The following is a 14406-nucleotide window of genomic DNA, read 5'->3' as shown; positions in this document are numbered from 1 at the left end:
TGTCTAATGATATATTGTAACCGAACCTTTGATGGCACCTGTTAGAATGTACTATAGTACACTTTTACCTGCATTAAATATGTGCCTACATGTAAACCGTTGCGATGGTATATAACTTAGCGACGGTATAGAAAAGATTTTAAATAAATAAATAAATTAATTAATTAAAACTTTTTTATTAAAGCAAACAAGATATCACTCTTACATCAATGTCAGAAAAACGTGGTAAACCCTTACAAATCAGAGTGTACAACATGTGAGCGAAGTACAAATATTTGCTTCAATTATTATATATTCATGAAATTCCCAACCTCCCTCCCACCCCTTCTGACAACAATAGTGAAGGTAAAATAATGCAAAGATCAAGAAAATATGTAGCAAAACTAATTTCAGGTTTTTAATATTAGGAAATGTAAACTAAATGTGGGCGATATGATGGAGCTGTACCCACGTAAGACCAGCTAGTAGAATATATAATCAGAAGCTTATTAGTAATCCCCCAGAGTCGAGGAATAGTTAAGTAACGGGCCGATACAGTAAAGTGCACTCCGGTGGAGGTAACTGTTAGCCCGGGATTGGATGCGCGTTTGATGTGCTAGCTTTACCCCTTATACAATAAGGGGTAAAGCTAGATAGGGCCATCAACATGCAAATGCATGTTGATGGCCCTATTAGTTATTCCCGCGCGATACAGAAAGTAAAATGTGCAGCCAAGCTACACATTTTACTTTCAGAAATTATCGCCTGCCGTTAGGTTCAGCCGGCACCGGGAAATTGTACAGAAAAGCAGTAAAAACTGTTTTTCTGTACACCCTCCGACTTAATATCATAGCGATATTAAGTCGGAGGCCCCAAAAGTAAAAAAAAAATAAAAATTTAAAAATCTGCCCGCGGGTCGGACGCTCAATTTAGCCGGCGTCAGTTTTCCAAACCCATGGCTGTCAACGGGCTCGAGAACTGACGCCAGAAAAATTGAGCGTCGGCTGTCAAACCCCCTGACAGCCGCCGCTCCTGTCAAAAAGGAGGCGCTAGGGAAACGCTAGTGTCCCTAGCGCCTCTTTTACCATGGGCCCTCATTTACATCTCCTTCCCCCCTGAATCGCGCGCTCAGGAGAGTGGGCGCTCACCCGCAACTTTTACTGAATCGGCCTGTGAGTTAAGTGTTTCTCTCACCCTTGGTCCTCCAGCCACTGGATGTATGTACCCCAAATTTTAAGAAAGGATTGTAATCTATCATGGTGTACTGCGGTGAGGTGGGCAAGTTGGTAAGAACTGTGTATCCTATGCTGTACCTTGGCAAGACTGGGCACCAAGCATTGTTTCCAGTTTGGGCAAAGCGCTGTGCCTCTTTATTTAACACTTCTATGGGTAAATTTAGTAGAACATGCCACAGCTTTACTTCTAAGGAGTATTGGAGGACGGAGGAGATCCAGTTGATAATGATTGGCCAATAGTATTTTAACTTCTGGCATTGCCACCAGACACTTCTCCAACATCTCTCAAGACACTGAAGGTGCAAATCACTGTAAGATTACGGGATTATAATGCCACCTATACAACATCTTGTAACAGTTTTCTTGCAAACTCGCCGATATTGAGCACTTATGGGCCGCCAGGAATATAAAATCCCAATCTGCATTTTCAATCTGGTGTTCAAAATCAACAGACCAGGCGATTTGTTGACTGGATAATCCCATCGATTTACCATTTAAAAGGGCATATATTTTGGAAATAAGACCCCACATGTCATGCTCGTTCATGCAAAAGTTTTTAAACAAGGACATTATTTCTGGCCGCCCTTCTAACAAAATGGTAAAGTTTAGCGTAAAGCAGGAAATCTACGTCTCCCAAATGGTAGTGGGAACCTAGCTCCTCCCGTGTCATGAGAGAACCCTGTAACTGTATGTGTTCAAGACGAGCGATGCCAGCAACTACCAGGTTGAAGACACCCCTGTCTGTATTTCCTCTGAAAAAAGCGCATTTTCAAAAAGGTGAGTTAGTAGTGTGTGTTCTTCTGCCCCTACTAGTGATAATTTCCATTGAGTCCACACCCTTAAGGTGGTGTCCAGCGCGTAGGGGAGATGAATGATCCCTCTCCATGTGGACTTGTGTTGCCATGGTAAAGCCGCCAGAGGCATGTTCCCAAGAATTTCCTGTTCTAACAATACCCATTGGGGGACAGCTACAGTTCTGTGTATGGCTACCAGCGCCCGTATTTGGGCTGCACTGTAGTACCAAGATAAATTCGGTACACTTAGGCCACCCCTATTTTTAGGTAAGTATAATATAGACCTAGTTACTCTAGGTGGTCTTTTCCGCCAGATATAGCCAAAAATTAATTGCTGCCACTTCTTCAATATAGAGGATGGGATGAAGACTGGGATGGTGGTAAAGTAGTACAACAACCTGGGTAATATATTCATCTTAACGATGGCTATACAGCCCAACCATGAGTGTGAATTCCTTGACCAGCACCCGAAATCACTAGTAATTGACTTTGAGTGTAGTATAATTCAATGTAAACAGCTGATTAACCAATACGGACTTCTAAGTATTTTAACGCTGTGGTCGCCCATTTGAAAGGGTAATTATTCTTAAGGGCAGGCATGTCCTGCTTAGGCAGGTTAATATTAAGGATTTCCGATTTATCATAGTTCACTTTAAGGCCTGATACCTCACTAAAAGCAAGGAGCTCATACATAACTCCCTGAAGAGAGTAGGAAGGGTCCGTGAAGGGTTCCAAAAATAAAGCAGACATTAAGGGCGAGATCGGGCAGCTTTGTCTTGTGCCATGCCCTAGAGGGAACGAGGTGCCATAACTCCCATTAATTTTCACTCTGGCCTGGGGTTGTTCATAAATTTTCATAATCCATTTCACAAAATAGGTGCCAAATCCCATTCTTTTTAATGTCTCAAATAAAAATGGCCAGTGGACTAAATCAAATGCCTTTTCAGCATCAAGTGATAAGAGTACTTCTGGGATGTTAGTATAATGCATAAGATCAATGATGTCAACTATCCTGTGGACGTTATCAGCGGCCAGCTGACCTGGAACAAAGCCCACCTGATCAGGATGAACTAAACTAGGAAGTACACCATTCAATCTTGCTGCCATGACCTGCGCCAGAATTTTCAAGTCCAGGTTAATCAACAAAATAGGCCTATAGGAGCCACATAGTACTGGGTCTCTGCCGGGTTTGGTTATGACAGAAATTCCCATAGTATTGGATCCTGTAGCTATGGAATAAAGTCCTCAGAGGGAATTAAACATGTCCGTGAGTGGTCCAACTATAGACTTAGTAAATTTCCTGTAGTATGCACCCGTAAAACCATCCAATCCTGGGGCCTTTCCCATTTTTAGATTTTTTTTATGGCCAAGGAGACCTGTGTGATTTCAAATTGGTTTATCTAAGAACTCTTGTTGTTCTGTGGAAAGTGCTGGTAAGGCCACAGAGTCCAAATAATCATTAATGGTAGATTCTGAAATGGTAACTTCTGGGGTATATAGCTGAGTGTAAAAGTCCGTGAAAGACTTTCTAATTCCCTCTAAGGTAGTTTCAAGAGTCCCCTGTGTATTGCATACCTTGGTTACTAGTGTCTGTACACTAGCAACTTTCAATCTTTGAGCAAGGTACCTTCCAGCTTTATTGCCCCCCTCGAAAAATTGTTTAAGAATAGTTAATTGATGACCGACAACTGCATCATCAATCGACCTCAGGAATCTTTGACCTTCAGTAGTCTCTTGTATATGTGCGAGGAAGCAGTTGTACTATGTTGTTGTGTCAGCTTGTCTAGTTCTAGTAATAAGGACCGACGCTTACCCTCCCGTTCTTTATTACAGAAAGCTGCCCTAGCTATGAATAATCCTCGAACTACAGCCTTAGAGCATTCCCATAGAGTAGTGGAAGACAAGCTCTCTGTTCGACTGACCCTGAAGTACTCCTGTATTTGACAGTCAAGTCGACCTACAAAGTCTGCGTCTTTTAATAGACTATCATTGAGGTGCGAAGGCCAATATCTGAGTCTCGCAAGTGGGCTTCCACCCAAATGGGAGCATGGTCCGACCAGGTTATATTACCAATCCCCACTTTGCTAATGGTATTTTGTAAAGTAGCGCTGACAAAAAAGTAATCAATCCGGGAGTATGTATTGTGTGGTGCAGAAAAGAAAGTGTAAAAGCGTGATTTTGGGTACCTCTGGCGCCAAATGTCCACTAAACTCCACCTCTCAAAGAAATCATGCCATTCTTTTCTCATTCCTTGAGGAGAACGTGACATTAAGGAATTATCCAGATTAGGATCCTGAGTAACATTGAAGTCTCCTCCAATAATAAGGTCACCCTCTACATGCTGGGCAAGTAGCTGGTCAATAGAGTTTAAAAAGGGAGATTGGTTAATGTTAGGGAAATAGGCATTAATGAGAGTGAGAATATGGGTGCCTACCCTTATCTTGAGCAGTATAAATCTGCCTATGGGATCTAAGAGCCGTAGAAGCACTTCATGAACAAAAGAGTTTGCAATTAATATTCCCACTCCTATGTACCTAGAAGTCTTGGTACTAGCGGCCCAGTGTGAGCACGTGTACAGTGGTAGGTTAAGTAAGCATTTGTAGCGCTTTCGTACATGTGTTTCATGTATGAAGGCTATAGTGGTGTTTTGGGATTGTAATTCTTTTTCAATAGCAAACGTTTCCGTGGAGTATTCAACCCCTTCACATTAAGTGAAATCATACGAATGGCCATCATTTGTTCTGTAATATGGACATTTGCTTATATGGCGGGCTAGGAACGCAATGCCTGGTAACTTTCGCTCCTCTTTACGCCTTCCTACAGAATACATATCACATTTAATGATCAACAAACATTTCCCATCTTTTCCTGTACCATAGTAAAAAAAAACAACCCTGTTATCATACCCATTAATCCCAAAATATTCTGTCCTGCACCTACGGAATAACATACACCGGGGGATCCAGCAACCCCGAAGGAAATCAAACTCCCTTCAACACAGCCCTCCCTCACAAGCAATGTTAAGAAATATAGTATTAAACTGTGAAATACCCAACTGTCGGGCCGATACAGTACAGTGCGCTGGAGTGCACTGTTAGCCTGAGTTTGGAGGCGCGTTTTTGACGCGCTAGCTTTACCCCTTATACAGTAAGGGGTAATAGCACATCGAAAACGTGCGTCCAAACCCCCGAAACTAATAGCACCCGCAACATGCAAATGCATGTTGATGGCCCTATTAGTTATTCCCACGCAATACAGAAAGTAAAATGTGCAGCCAAGCTGCACATTTTACTTTCAGAAATTAACGCCTGCCCAAAGGCTGGCGTTAATTTCTGCCAGCACCGGGAAAGTGTACAGAAAAGCAGAAAAAACTGCTTTCCTATACACCCTCCAACTTAATATCATAGTGATATCAAGTTGGAGGCCCCAAAGTTAAAAATAAAATAAAAAATTAAGAAAAAAATTTAAATCGGCCAGCGGCCCGCGGGTCAGAAGACAGACGCTCAATTTAGCCAGCATCCATTTTCCGAACTCGTGGCCGTCAGCAGGTTCGAGAACCGACGCCAGCAAAATTGAGCGTCAGCTGTCAAACCTGCTGACAGCCGCCGCTCCTGTCAAAAAGAAGGCACTAGGGACAAATTAGTGTCCCTAGCGCCTCTTTTTACTGCGGGCCCTCATTTGCATGCGGGCCGATACTAAATCGCGTGCACAGGAGAGTGGCCTGTGCGCGTGTCAGGAGAGCAGGCGCTCACTGGGTCTCTTGCACTTTTTTCTGTATCGGCCCATGTGTGCTTATATGAAACCTTGATTAATCCAATGATAAAGGCCTAAAGATACAGTGTGTAAAAATGGCCATTGGAAAATCTTCGTGTTATGAGCCTTAGTGTAACACCTCACAAAACTGAGTGCTGTCGAGTTACCCAAATGTTAAAGCTGATCTTCAGCCCTGTTCATTTGTAGGAGACCGAATAGAGTCTGACTGGCAATGAAGGCCTTTTCCTCCCTTGCCGACTCTCTGCCATCGAGGGAAAGTATCAAGCTTATTAGGAGCCACGGCCATCTTGGGCGTTTGAAATGTTATTTGTAACTGCGCCTGTTGGAAAACCTCAGCAGCTTCCTCCACTGATTTTATACAGTAGGTTATTTCATTTGCCTGAAACTGTAAGCCGAAAGGGAAGGTCCATCAGTAACGGATCGAGCAGCTGCGTAAATTAGCAGTGACTTCTCGGAGTTCCTACCGTCTCCTTAATAGTGGGCGCCAGGTCCTGATATACAGCCAATTTGTGACTTTTCCACTGAATGTTCTTTTGTAGTCTTGCAGCCTCATATACCTGTATTTTTGGGCAAAGCTATGGAAGCAGATGACGATGTCTCGGGGTCGCTGGTCATTGCGCTGACCCAGTGCTCTCTAGGCAAATTTCTGACGATGATGGGGTCACGTCAGTTTGGTCTGCGCTGCCAGTTGACAAAACATAGGCACAAATTTGTTGCGTGACAGCGGTAGCATCTGCTAATTCAACAGTGTCCGGGACTCCCTGTATGCGTAGATTACTTCGCTGACTTCGGTTCTCAAGATCTTCAACTTTATCAGAGAGAGTTGTACGTTCTGTAGTAAGCGCTGCGTTTTGTAGATTCAGTTGGTTTATGGCCTTTCCATGAGCTTCTACACGAGTATCCAGCTCATCTACCCATGTTCCGAGAGCAGCGAGGTCTTCTTTGAGGTCTGCCATGGAGGCCATAAGTTCAGACTTCTGTTGCCACAGATCTGATCTCAGTTCCATGAACCATGTTCTTATTTCATCCCGCGACAAAGGTTCAGCTATAGGGCTTAATCAAGGAGCTTCTTCCGAGGATCTGGCGAGTTCTAAATTTATCTCCGCCTCCGCTTCATCCTCAGGCCATGCGTCCAGCGGCTGTCTGCCATAGGAAAATTGGTTTAAATCGGCAGTCTTCTGTTTGGCTGCCATTTGAAGATATAATGGAGGTTAAAAATTACTTATACTTCTTGGCTCAGGTGATTTCAGGGTAAAATTGCAAGGTTAGAGGGGTATACTGCTTGTGAGGGATGGAGCTCTGCTTTCAGGCATCCGCTGTATTTGACAGCCCTTCCCCCTTTTTTTTTTTAGCCAAAACCCAGCAAAAAAGCCTTGACTCAAATGCTCAGCTGAGGGAGAACACCAGACTATGATCACCTCAGGAGCTCTGTTCTTTCTTCCTCTTCTTGTTTGTTTTTTTTATTTTTTTACTGAAAACAAGGGGATATGCATGTCCACCATCTGCTGGAGCTAAGAATACTGACAGGCTGTCAGGACAGAGCTATATGTTAGTTTTATCAGTGAGTCAGTTGTCTCCATCTGCTGGCAGGAATGCATAACCCACTGTTGTGGATTGGCCAGTCTAAGTGCAGAGGAATACAAAATTACAGAGATTTTCCCTGAGGCATATAGATCAGCAGTCATCCATAACTGGAATTCAGATCACTGGCATTAGAGAAAGCTAATGCTCAGTGACTTATCTTTCCACGTGGAGACCTCTACAAGAGACTGAATTCCGGAGATGCTGCTGGAATCTTTTTCCTGGGCAGCCTTCCATGGGAGAATGTTGAAATCTCTTTGGCTAGTAGGCTTTGAAATCTTCTTTCTATACCCCTTTCTAAGTTGGTGGCTTCTCTTGAGAGTGAGTAAGAGCAACTTGTGGTCCATCCTTTGTGTCCATGAGTTACAGGATAGCTAGTCTACAAGTCTTTTTGAGTAGCCTAATGCTTTTCAGTCAACACTACTGAGAGGGACCCCAGGAGCCTGAGGAAGCTCACATTTTGGGGTCCAGAATATTTTGTTTACCTTGGTTCCAAAACAGCTCATGGAGGCCCTAGTGGTGGATCTCTCAGGTTCAGCTGCTGATGGGCTAATCAGCTCCTGTCTCTGAATTTTGTCAGATTTTCTGCCCAAATAGAATGTTGGTTTAGGTGTCATTATTTTGCACCAATTCTAAATAGCTCCTCTAGCTCTTTTTGACCCTTTACCTCCCATATTTGAGATGGCTTATCAACTTTGCATGTGCTTTTCTTATAAAGGCTAGCTATCTTGTCTCAGTCCAGTTGTAATCCATTGAATTCCAGGATCTGCATTTAGACTTGCAGGTACTTCCAGGAGTGAACAGGAAGGATTCCCTTATTCAGAGTATCCACTGCCATTGAGTACAGATGTACAACTGACAGAGACTGTGACGTCTTGCAACTTTATTTTTTTAGTGGCTGTGCACTAAAGACAAATGTACCTACTGTGATTTTCAACTGCTCTCAAGTTGTACTAGTGTAAAAGGGTTCCCCCTGTGCCTATGCCATGATCAGGGCAGGAGTTACACCAGTAAAAGATTCTACTTTGAACATTTACAGTGGTGATGTGTTTTTCCTACTGGTGTGTTGCAGAAGACCTCCAGAAAAAAAGCCTAAAGGCCTTGAAAGACTTGTCCTTCCTTCCTCCCCACCACCCTCCCTGGTGTGGGAAGAGCGCAGTAGTCGCAATGGGCCCATGACTTCATACATGAGCTCCTCTTGCTGAAACATCAGGGCAGGAGCTGCAGTAAGAAGGATGCAAGCCATACAGAGCTTTAAAAGTAAGGCTGACCATCTCAAATCTTGCTCTGAAAATCTGTAAGATTTTCCTCCAAAGGACTGTGGAGTTGAAGATCATCTGTATAGCACCGCACTTTGAATGCAAAGGTCTTGATACTGTCTAATAGAGGATGGAGATAAATATCAAACTACACTGGCAATACAAATGTGCCTTGAGGAACTCCCTACTCACTGGAGCAGAACCCTTCCCATAAAACCAATTGGGAATGGTTTTCATGGAAAGAGAAAGAACCCTGCCTCCAAACCAATACCCCTTAATTAGGATACATTTTAATGGTTGATGGTGTCAAAGGCAGCAATAAATCCGGAAGAATCAATGCAGATGATTTCCTCTTCCCAAGGTTCACTCCAAGAACATCCATTAAAGACAGAGTGGATTATGTGGTAAAACTGGCACAAAGCATAAGAATTGTCATAGAGTCCCTTAAGCCCAGGCTGGCCTATTTCCAACAGTGGCCATTCCAGGTTACAAGTACCTGCTAAGATGCCCAGCAATAAACAGATCCCATGCTGCTATTGTGTAGTGATAAGTAATTGCTATTCCCCAAGTCTACTTGGTTAATAATAGTTTATAGACATTTATTTATTTAATTTATATTCTGCTTTTTTATACTAGCGGATTATATTCAAGCACTAACAATCTTTCAGGCTGATGCTATATTGCGCACTGAACATAGCGGGTAGGCTAACGAACTCTTGGATGCACGTTTTGAACACGCTAGGGCTATCACCTGATGCAATAAGGGGATTAGCGCGTCCAAAACGTGTGTCCAAACCAGCGCGTAGCTAATAGCGCTCATCACATGTAAATGAATGTAGATGAGGCTATGAGCTATTATCCCCAATGCAAAAATCAGTGTGTCCAACGCGCACATTTAAGAAGAAAACATAACGCCGGCTCCAAGACTGACACACTCCAAGCTGTCTAACACCCCCCACAAATACTCGTTCATATAAAAGAAGCAGCATGAAAAAAATAATTTTGCGGTGGTCAGATTAGGGAAACGGACACCCATTGTCTGTTTTCCTAACCCGTGGCTGTGAATGGGTTAGGAAAACGGATGCTCATTAATTGAGCATCCGTTTTCCTAATCGGCGCACAGTCCATGGGATCAGGCAGCCAGATCCCATGGATGCTTTTAGCGTGACCTTTCATTTAAATAATGCATTGAGAGCCTGTTTTACACGAGCCGATATTGCATCGGCCTGTAAGCTTGTATCCAAGGTAATGGAGGGTGAAGTAACTTGCTCAAAGTTATAAGGCGCAGCAGTGGAATTTGAACGCCGCCTGCGGCTCTAACCATTAGACTACTCCTCCAGGAACTTATTTTTATTTATTTTATTTATTTAAGTTTTTTATATACCAACATTCAAGACGGTAGTCCCATCATGCTGGTTCACAAGAAACAGGGGTGCAATTATAATAAACTTTACAATTTGAACAATAGTGCAGAAAAGCAGTTACATGTAACAAGGAAATCAATAACTTGGAGTAAGAAGGAAAATGAAGATCAGATAATATTATATATATATATATATAATAACATTGTAAGAGGTGGCTATTAATGCTATTACTAGCGAACTTATCCAAACCTTTTTTTTTTTTTTTTAACTAGCAAGGCTCCCTTAACCATAGAAGCTGGAGTGGTAGGGATCCAGTTATTCCTCAGTATAGATTCATTACGTTGATCTGTTAGCGAGGAAGGGCAAGTTTGAGACAGGGTTTCAGGCGAGCTGGCATCCAACGAAAGCTTTTTCAAAAAGGGCCCAAGCACAGCCTGCTTCAGTGAGGCTGGAAATGGGAGCTTCTTCATAAAAGCGCAGAGACCACAACCGCTACTAGCGACCCTACCGCAGAACCTGAGACCTTCCTTTTGGTCCAGTTTTCTGCTTGCGTCAAAAAGCCTGCTCTAGCGGTGTTAGACGGAGCGTTCGGTTCTTGCCCGCTGCATTTCGGGGCGAGCTCTCAAATCCGCTTTCCCTCAGCCTCTCACGGTCTCCCCCGTCTCCAAGGGCAAGTCCCACCGAGCCCTACAGAGGGGGGGGGGGAGGGGTGGGCAATCGGCACATTTCTGTAGCTGCCCCATTCCCTTGTGTAAGCGCTTCCTCCTGTTAATGGGTTTGTAATCATTTCTCATGTGTGCCTGGGGCACACAACACCTCCCCCTTCCTTTGTGAACAGCGGAGGGAAAGGAAAGAACAGATTTGCGCTTCCCACCTTCGGTTGCTCCCCTAGTCCCTACCTTCCTCTTCACTAGCCCCGCACGCACAAAAGCTGCGTGATGGCGTCACCAGTTGACAGGCCTCGGGCTGGCCAATGGGGAGTGGACGGAGGGGCTGGGGCGCTTCGGTTTGAATCGGCGCATCATGGCGGATTGCAGGGGCGATTCGTTTCTGAGGGGCCTGACGCGGAACGAGCGGCGCTTCCGCAGGAAGATGGAGGCGATCTTTCAGAAGTACAGCCACTCCTTTAAAGACGACGACATAATCCCGTCGGATGATGTAACCGCGGAACTACCGAAAGCGAACGTGCCCCGGCCTTCTGAGAAGCCGACGCTGGTGGAGTCTGCCGGAGTGCTCAGGCGGCTAACGGAACCGGAGACCTCGTGTACTGAAAGGCGCCGGGCACGGGCCCTTGCCCCTCTCAAACGTGTTTCTGCAATGGAAACTGGAAAAGGGTACATCACCGAGGTGGACTTCTTACTCACGCTGGATGAGAAAAATGTTCGGCCAGCTTTTTTGGTTAAGTCTACAGGAAAAGAGGCTTTTCGTGTTGAATATTCACCTTTGAAAAAGAAAAGCACAACCGATTGGACGAAGAAGTACCAGCGTGGTTGGCTTCCTGACTCTCAGCTTTACTCGTCTGACGTTGTAATACTCAGTAAAATGCGAAGTTTCATTGGCAGACACAAAAGCACGCTGGACTCGTCCGCCCTCTCTTTGGACCACAGCAGGTGGTGCCACACCGAAGCTGAACTGCCCTTTAAGAATAAGGGAGCCATCAGTTTCTGCAAAGATACTTTCTCTTTGGGGAAGGCCTCCGATTCTTTGGAGCTGTGCGACGTTACACTTGTTGATTTGTATCCAGGCATGATAGAATCGTTGAGTATGCTGATTGACTTTTCTTGTAAGAAACGAGCAGCTGATAACATAGTGAAACACTACAAGCACATTATTTGGAATACTAGCAAGACAAAGTTCAATATGACCAAGGAGAGGCTAAGTCAATTCAACTCTATGAAATCAAAGTGGAGAAGAACCAACACTTCTCCCGCTTTGCCAAAAAACAAAGAAATGGGAGGTGGTACCAGAATGTCACCTGTAAGCCAAGATCTGAAGCAGAGTTGGATTGATGATTCTGGGGCAGCACGTAACACACATTTTAATGTGATGGAAAATGGCCTTGAGCGTTTTGAAAAGCTGCAAACGAATGCAGATCCTCAACCATCCCAAATAAAAAAAGAGCCTGGTGCTGCTTGCTACAGCGCCCCTAATACTTTGGAAACAGGAATAAGAATCTGGGGGAACCTGCAAGATCCTTCACACTTTCTTTCTGTGTGTCAGATTGTGTCTCTAAAGGCTACATCTGGTCTGGACAAAACCTTTGCGGTACAGAGCCCTGTTCAGAGATTTCAGTCAAGGGCACTTCCAAAGAGGGACAAAAGTAAGAAACTGTTTGACACTTCTTTTCAGCAGCCTTCATGTCTAGCAGGCACCATAGGTTCCAGCTCAAGAACGTTTGTTTTGCAAAAAGGCGAAGAGAGAATCCATACTGGGAAACTATCAGAAACTTCACCTGAAAGACATGTGAGCCATAGGTTTAGCTTGGCAGCCCCATTAGTGCCTGTTGGCAGCCCTTCCACCTGTTTCACTTCAAACTTTCTGAACAGTTCGATTGAGGATCCTAACTCTCTGAAATGGCATTATCCTTTACAGCGCAGACATTCATGTTCTGCATTACCAATAAGGCAAAGTCCAGTCAAAATGCACCATAGAACTGAGGATCCATTTGAGGAACTGTATAGGAAGCTGGTTTTAAAACAGCAAACATTGCCTCTTGATAGGACAATTTTGAGTGCAAGGAGGTTTGAAACTGTTCGCAGCTCTAAAACTGTAGATGCTCTTGTCAGCTCTCCTTTGTATAGAGGGCGGAAAAGGATAGCTGATTTTCTCAGTGATGACGAGTCTTCTGTGTCAGATTTCAAGAGACCAAGGAATGTCTAAAAATGTTTTTGCTTCTAGAACAGTGCACCACCAACCTTCTTTGAAGCAAATATTTGTCCAAAGGAAAATGGCTCAACACCATCACTATATAGCTGGAAGTCCCAAAGACAGATGCCAGAACATACAGTAAAGAACATTTTTCCTGATTTGTCTAGGACGAGACTGTGTTGGGTTAAGCTTAGTCTGAAAAGAGGAAAGAGGATCTGTTGCATTTCAATCTCACTAATTTGTGAAGATAATCTTTCCTTATTTTCATCAAGATTCATCCTATACTCTGCTTATCATAAACTTCTGAAAAACTACCTTTTTCTTTGCAGAAACCAAGCTGAAAAAATAGTGGTACTGTTGGGTACCCAATTTCTTTTCATTTTTTAATGAATGGCAGAACTGTTAGTACTACTGTACCTTTTGAGTCTTTTGAATATCATTTTGATCTATGCACAGAATACTTAAATTATGTGGTTAAATTTAAAAGCAAATCCTAAAGAATTCATTTTTCATAGTTGGTTGCTGCAATTGTAATGTGATTGTTCTTATCTGTTCATTTCTGTACCTTGTCAGAGCTATTAGTTTATTCTGAACAATAATGAATTTAATAAAGTTTTGTGTTAAGAAAAAATAAACATCTCTCTTCAGAGGCTGCATTTGCAAAGACCAGTATTGTGGAGGTGGGTGGAAAAGTGAGGTGAGGAAGAGATTTCAGAAAGTCACTTGTCACTGAATGCAGAAGCAACACAGTCTAGCCCAGAATTTTGCTCAATTTTATTATGCTGTGGGCACAAAATTGTCTTCCAACTTAGACTTCTCGGGGAATTATATTAAACACACCCAAATTGTCATCCTGAAGCCTTTGGGGAGAAAAATACAAAATGCATTTGAAATCCCCTAGCTAGAGGATGGATGAGTGAGCATTAACTTTATCTGTCTGGACTTTCTGTAAAGTCTTCCCTCCCTCATAGAGATGTTATATGTTTTTTCTGTGTTGGCTTTAACCTCTCTGTCAGCCCGATCCAGTAAAGTCCGTGGGAGAGCGGACTAACGCCCGCTCTCCCGGCGCGCGCACCGGCCCCTCGCCGGTGCGAGCGATCCAGTATTTAAATTAGGCGACGCGGTGCAAACGAGGAAAAGGAGGCGCTAGGGACACTAGCGCGTCCCTAGCGCCTCCTTTTGGCCTGGAGCGGCGGCTGTCAGCGGGTTTGACAGCCGACGCTCAATTTTGCCGGCGTCGGTTCTCGAGCCCGACAGCCACGGGCTCGGAAACCGGACGCCGGCAAAATTGAGCGTCCGGTTTTCGGCCCGACAGCCGCGGGCCGAATTCAAAATTTTTTTTTTTTTTTTTTTTTACTTTTGGGGACCTCCGACTTAATATCGCTATGATATTAAGTCGAAGGGTGCACAGAAAAGCAGTTTTTACTGCTTTTCTGTGCACTTCCCTGGCGCCGGAAGAAATTAGCGCTGACCTTTGGGCGGCGCTAATTTCTTAGAGTAAAATGTGCGGCTTGGCTGCACATTTTACTTACTGGATCGCTCGGGAATACCT

This window comes from Rhinatrema bivittatum, chromosome 5 (genome assembly GCF_901001135.1).
Source record: "Rhinatrema bivittatum chromosome 5, aRhiBiv1.1, whole genome shotgun sequence".
Taxonomy (NCBI): Eukaryota; Metazoa; Chordata; class Amphibia; order Gymnophiona; family Rhinatrematidae; genus Rhinatrema; species Rhinatrema bivittatum.
Note: the sequence above shows the minus strand (reverse complement) of the source record.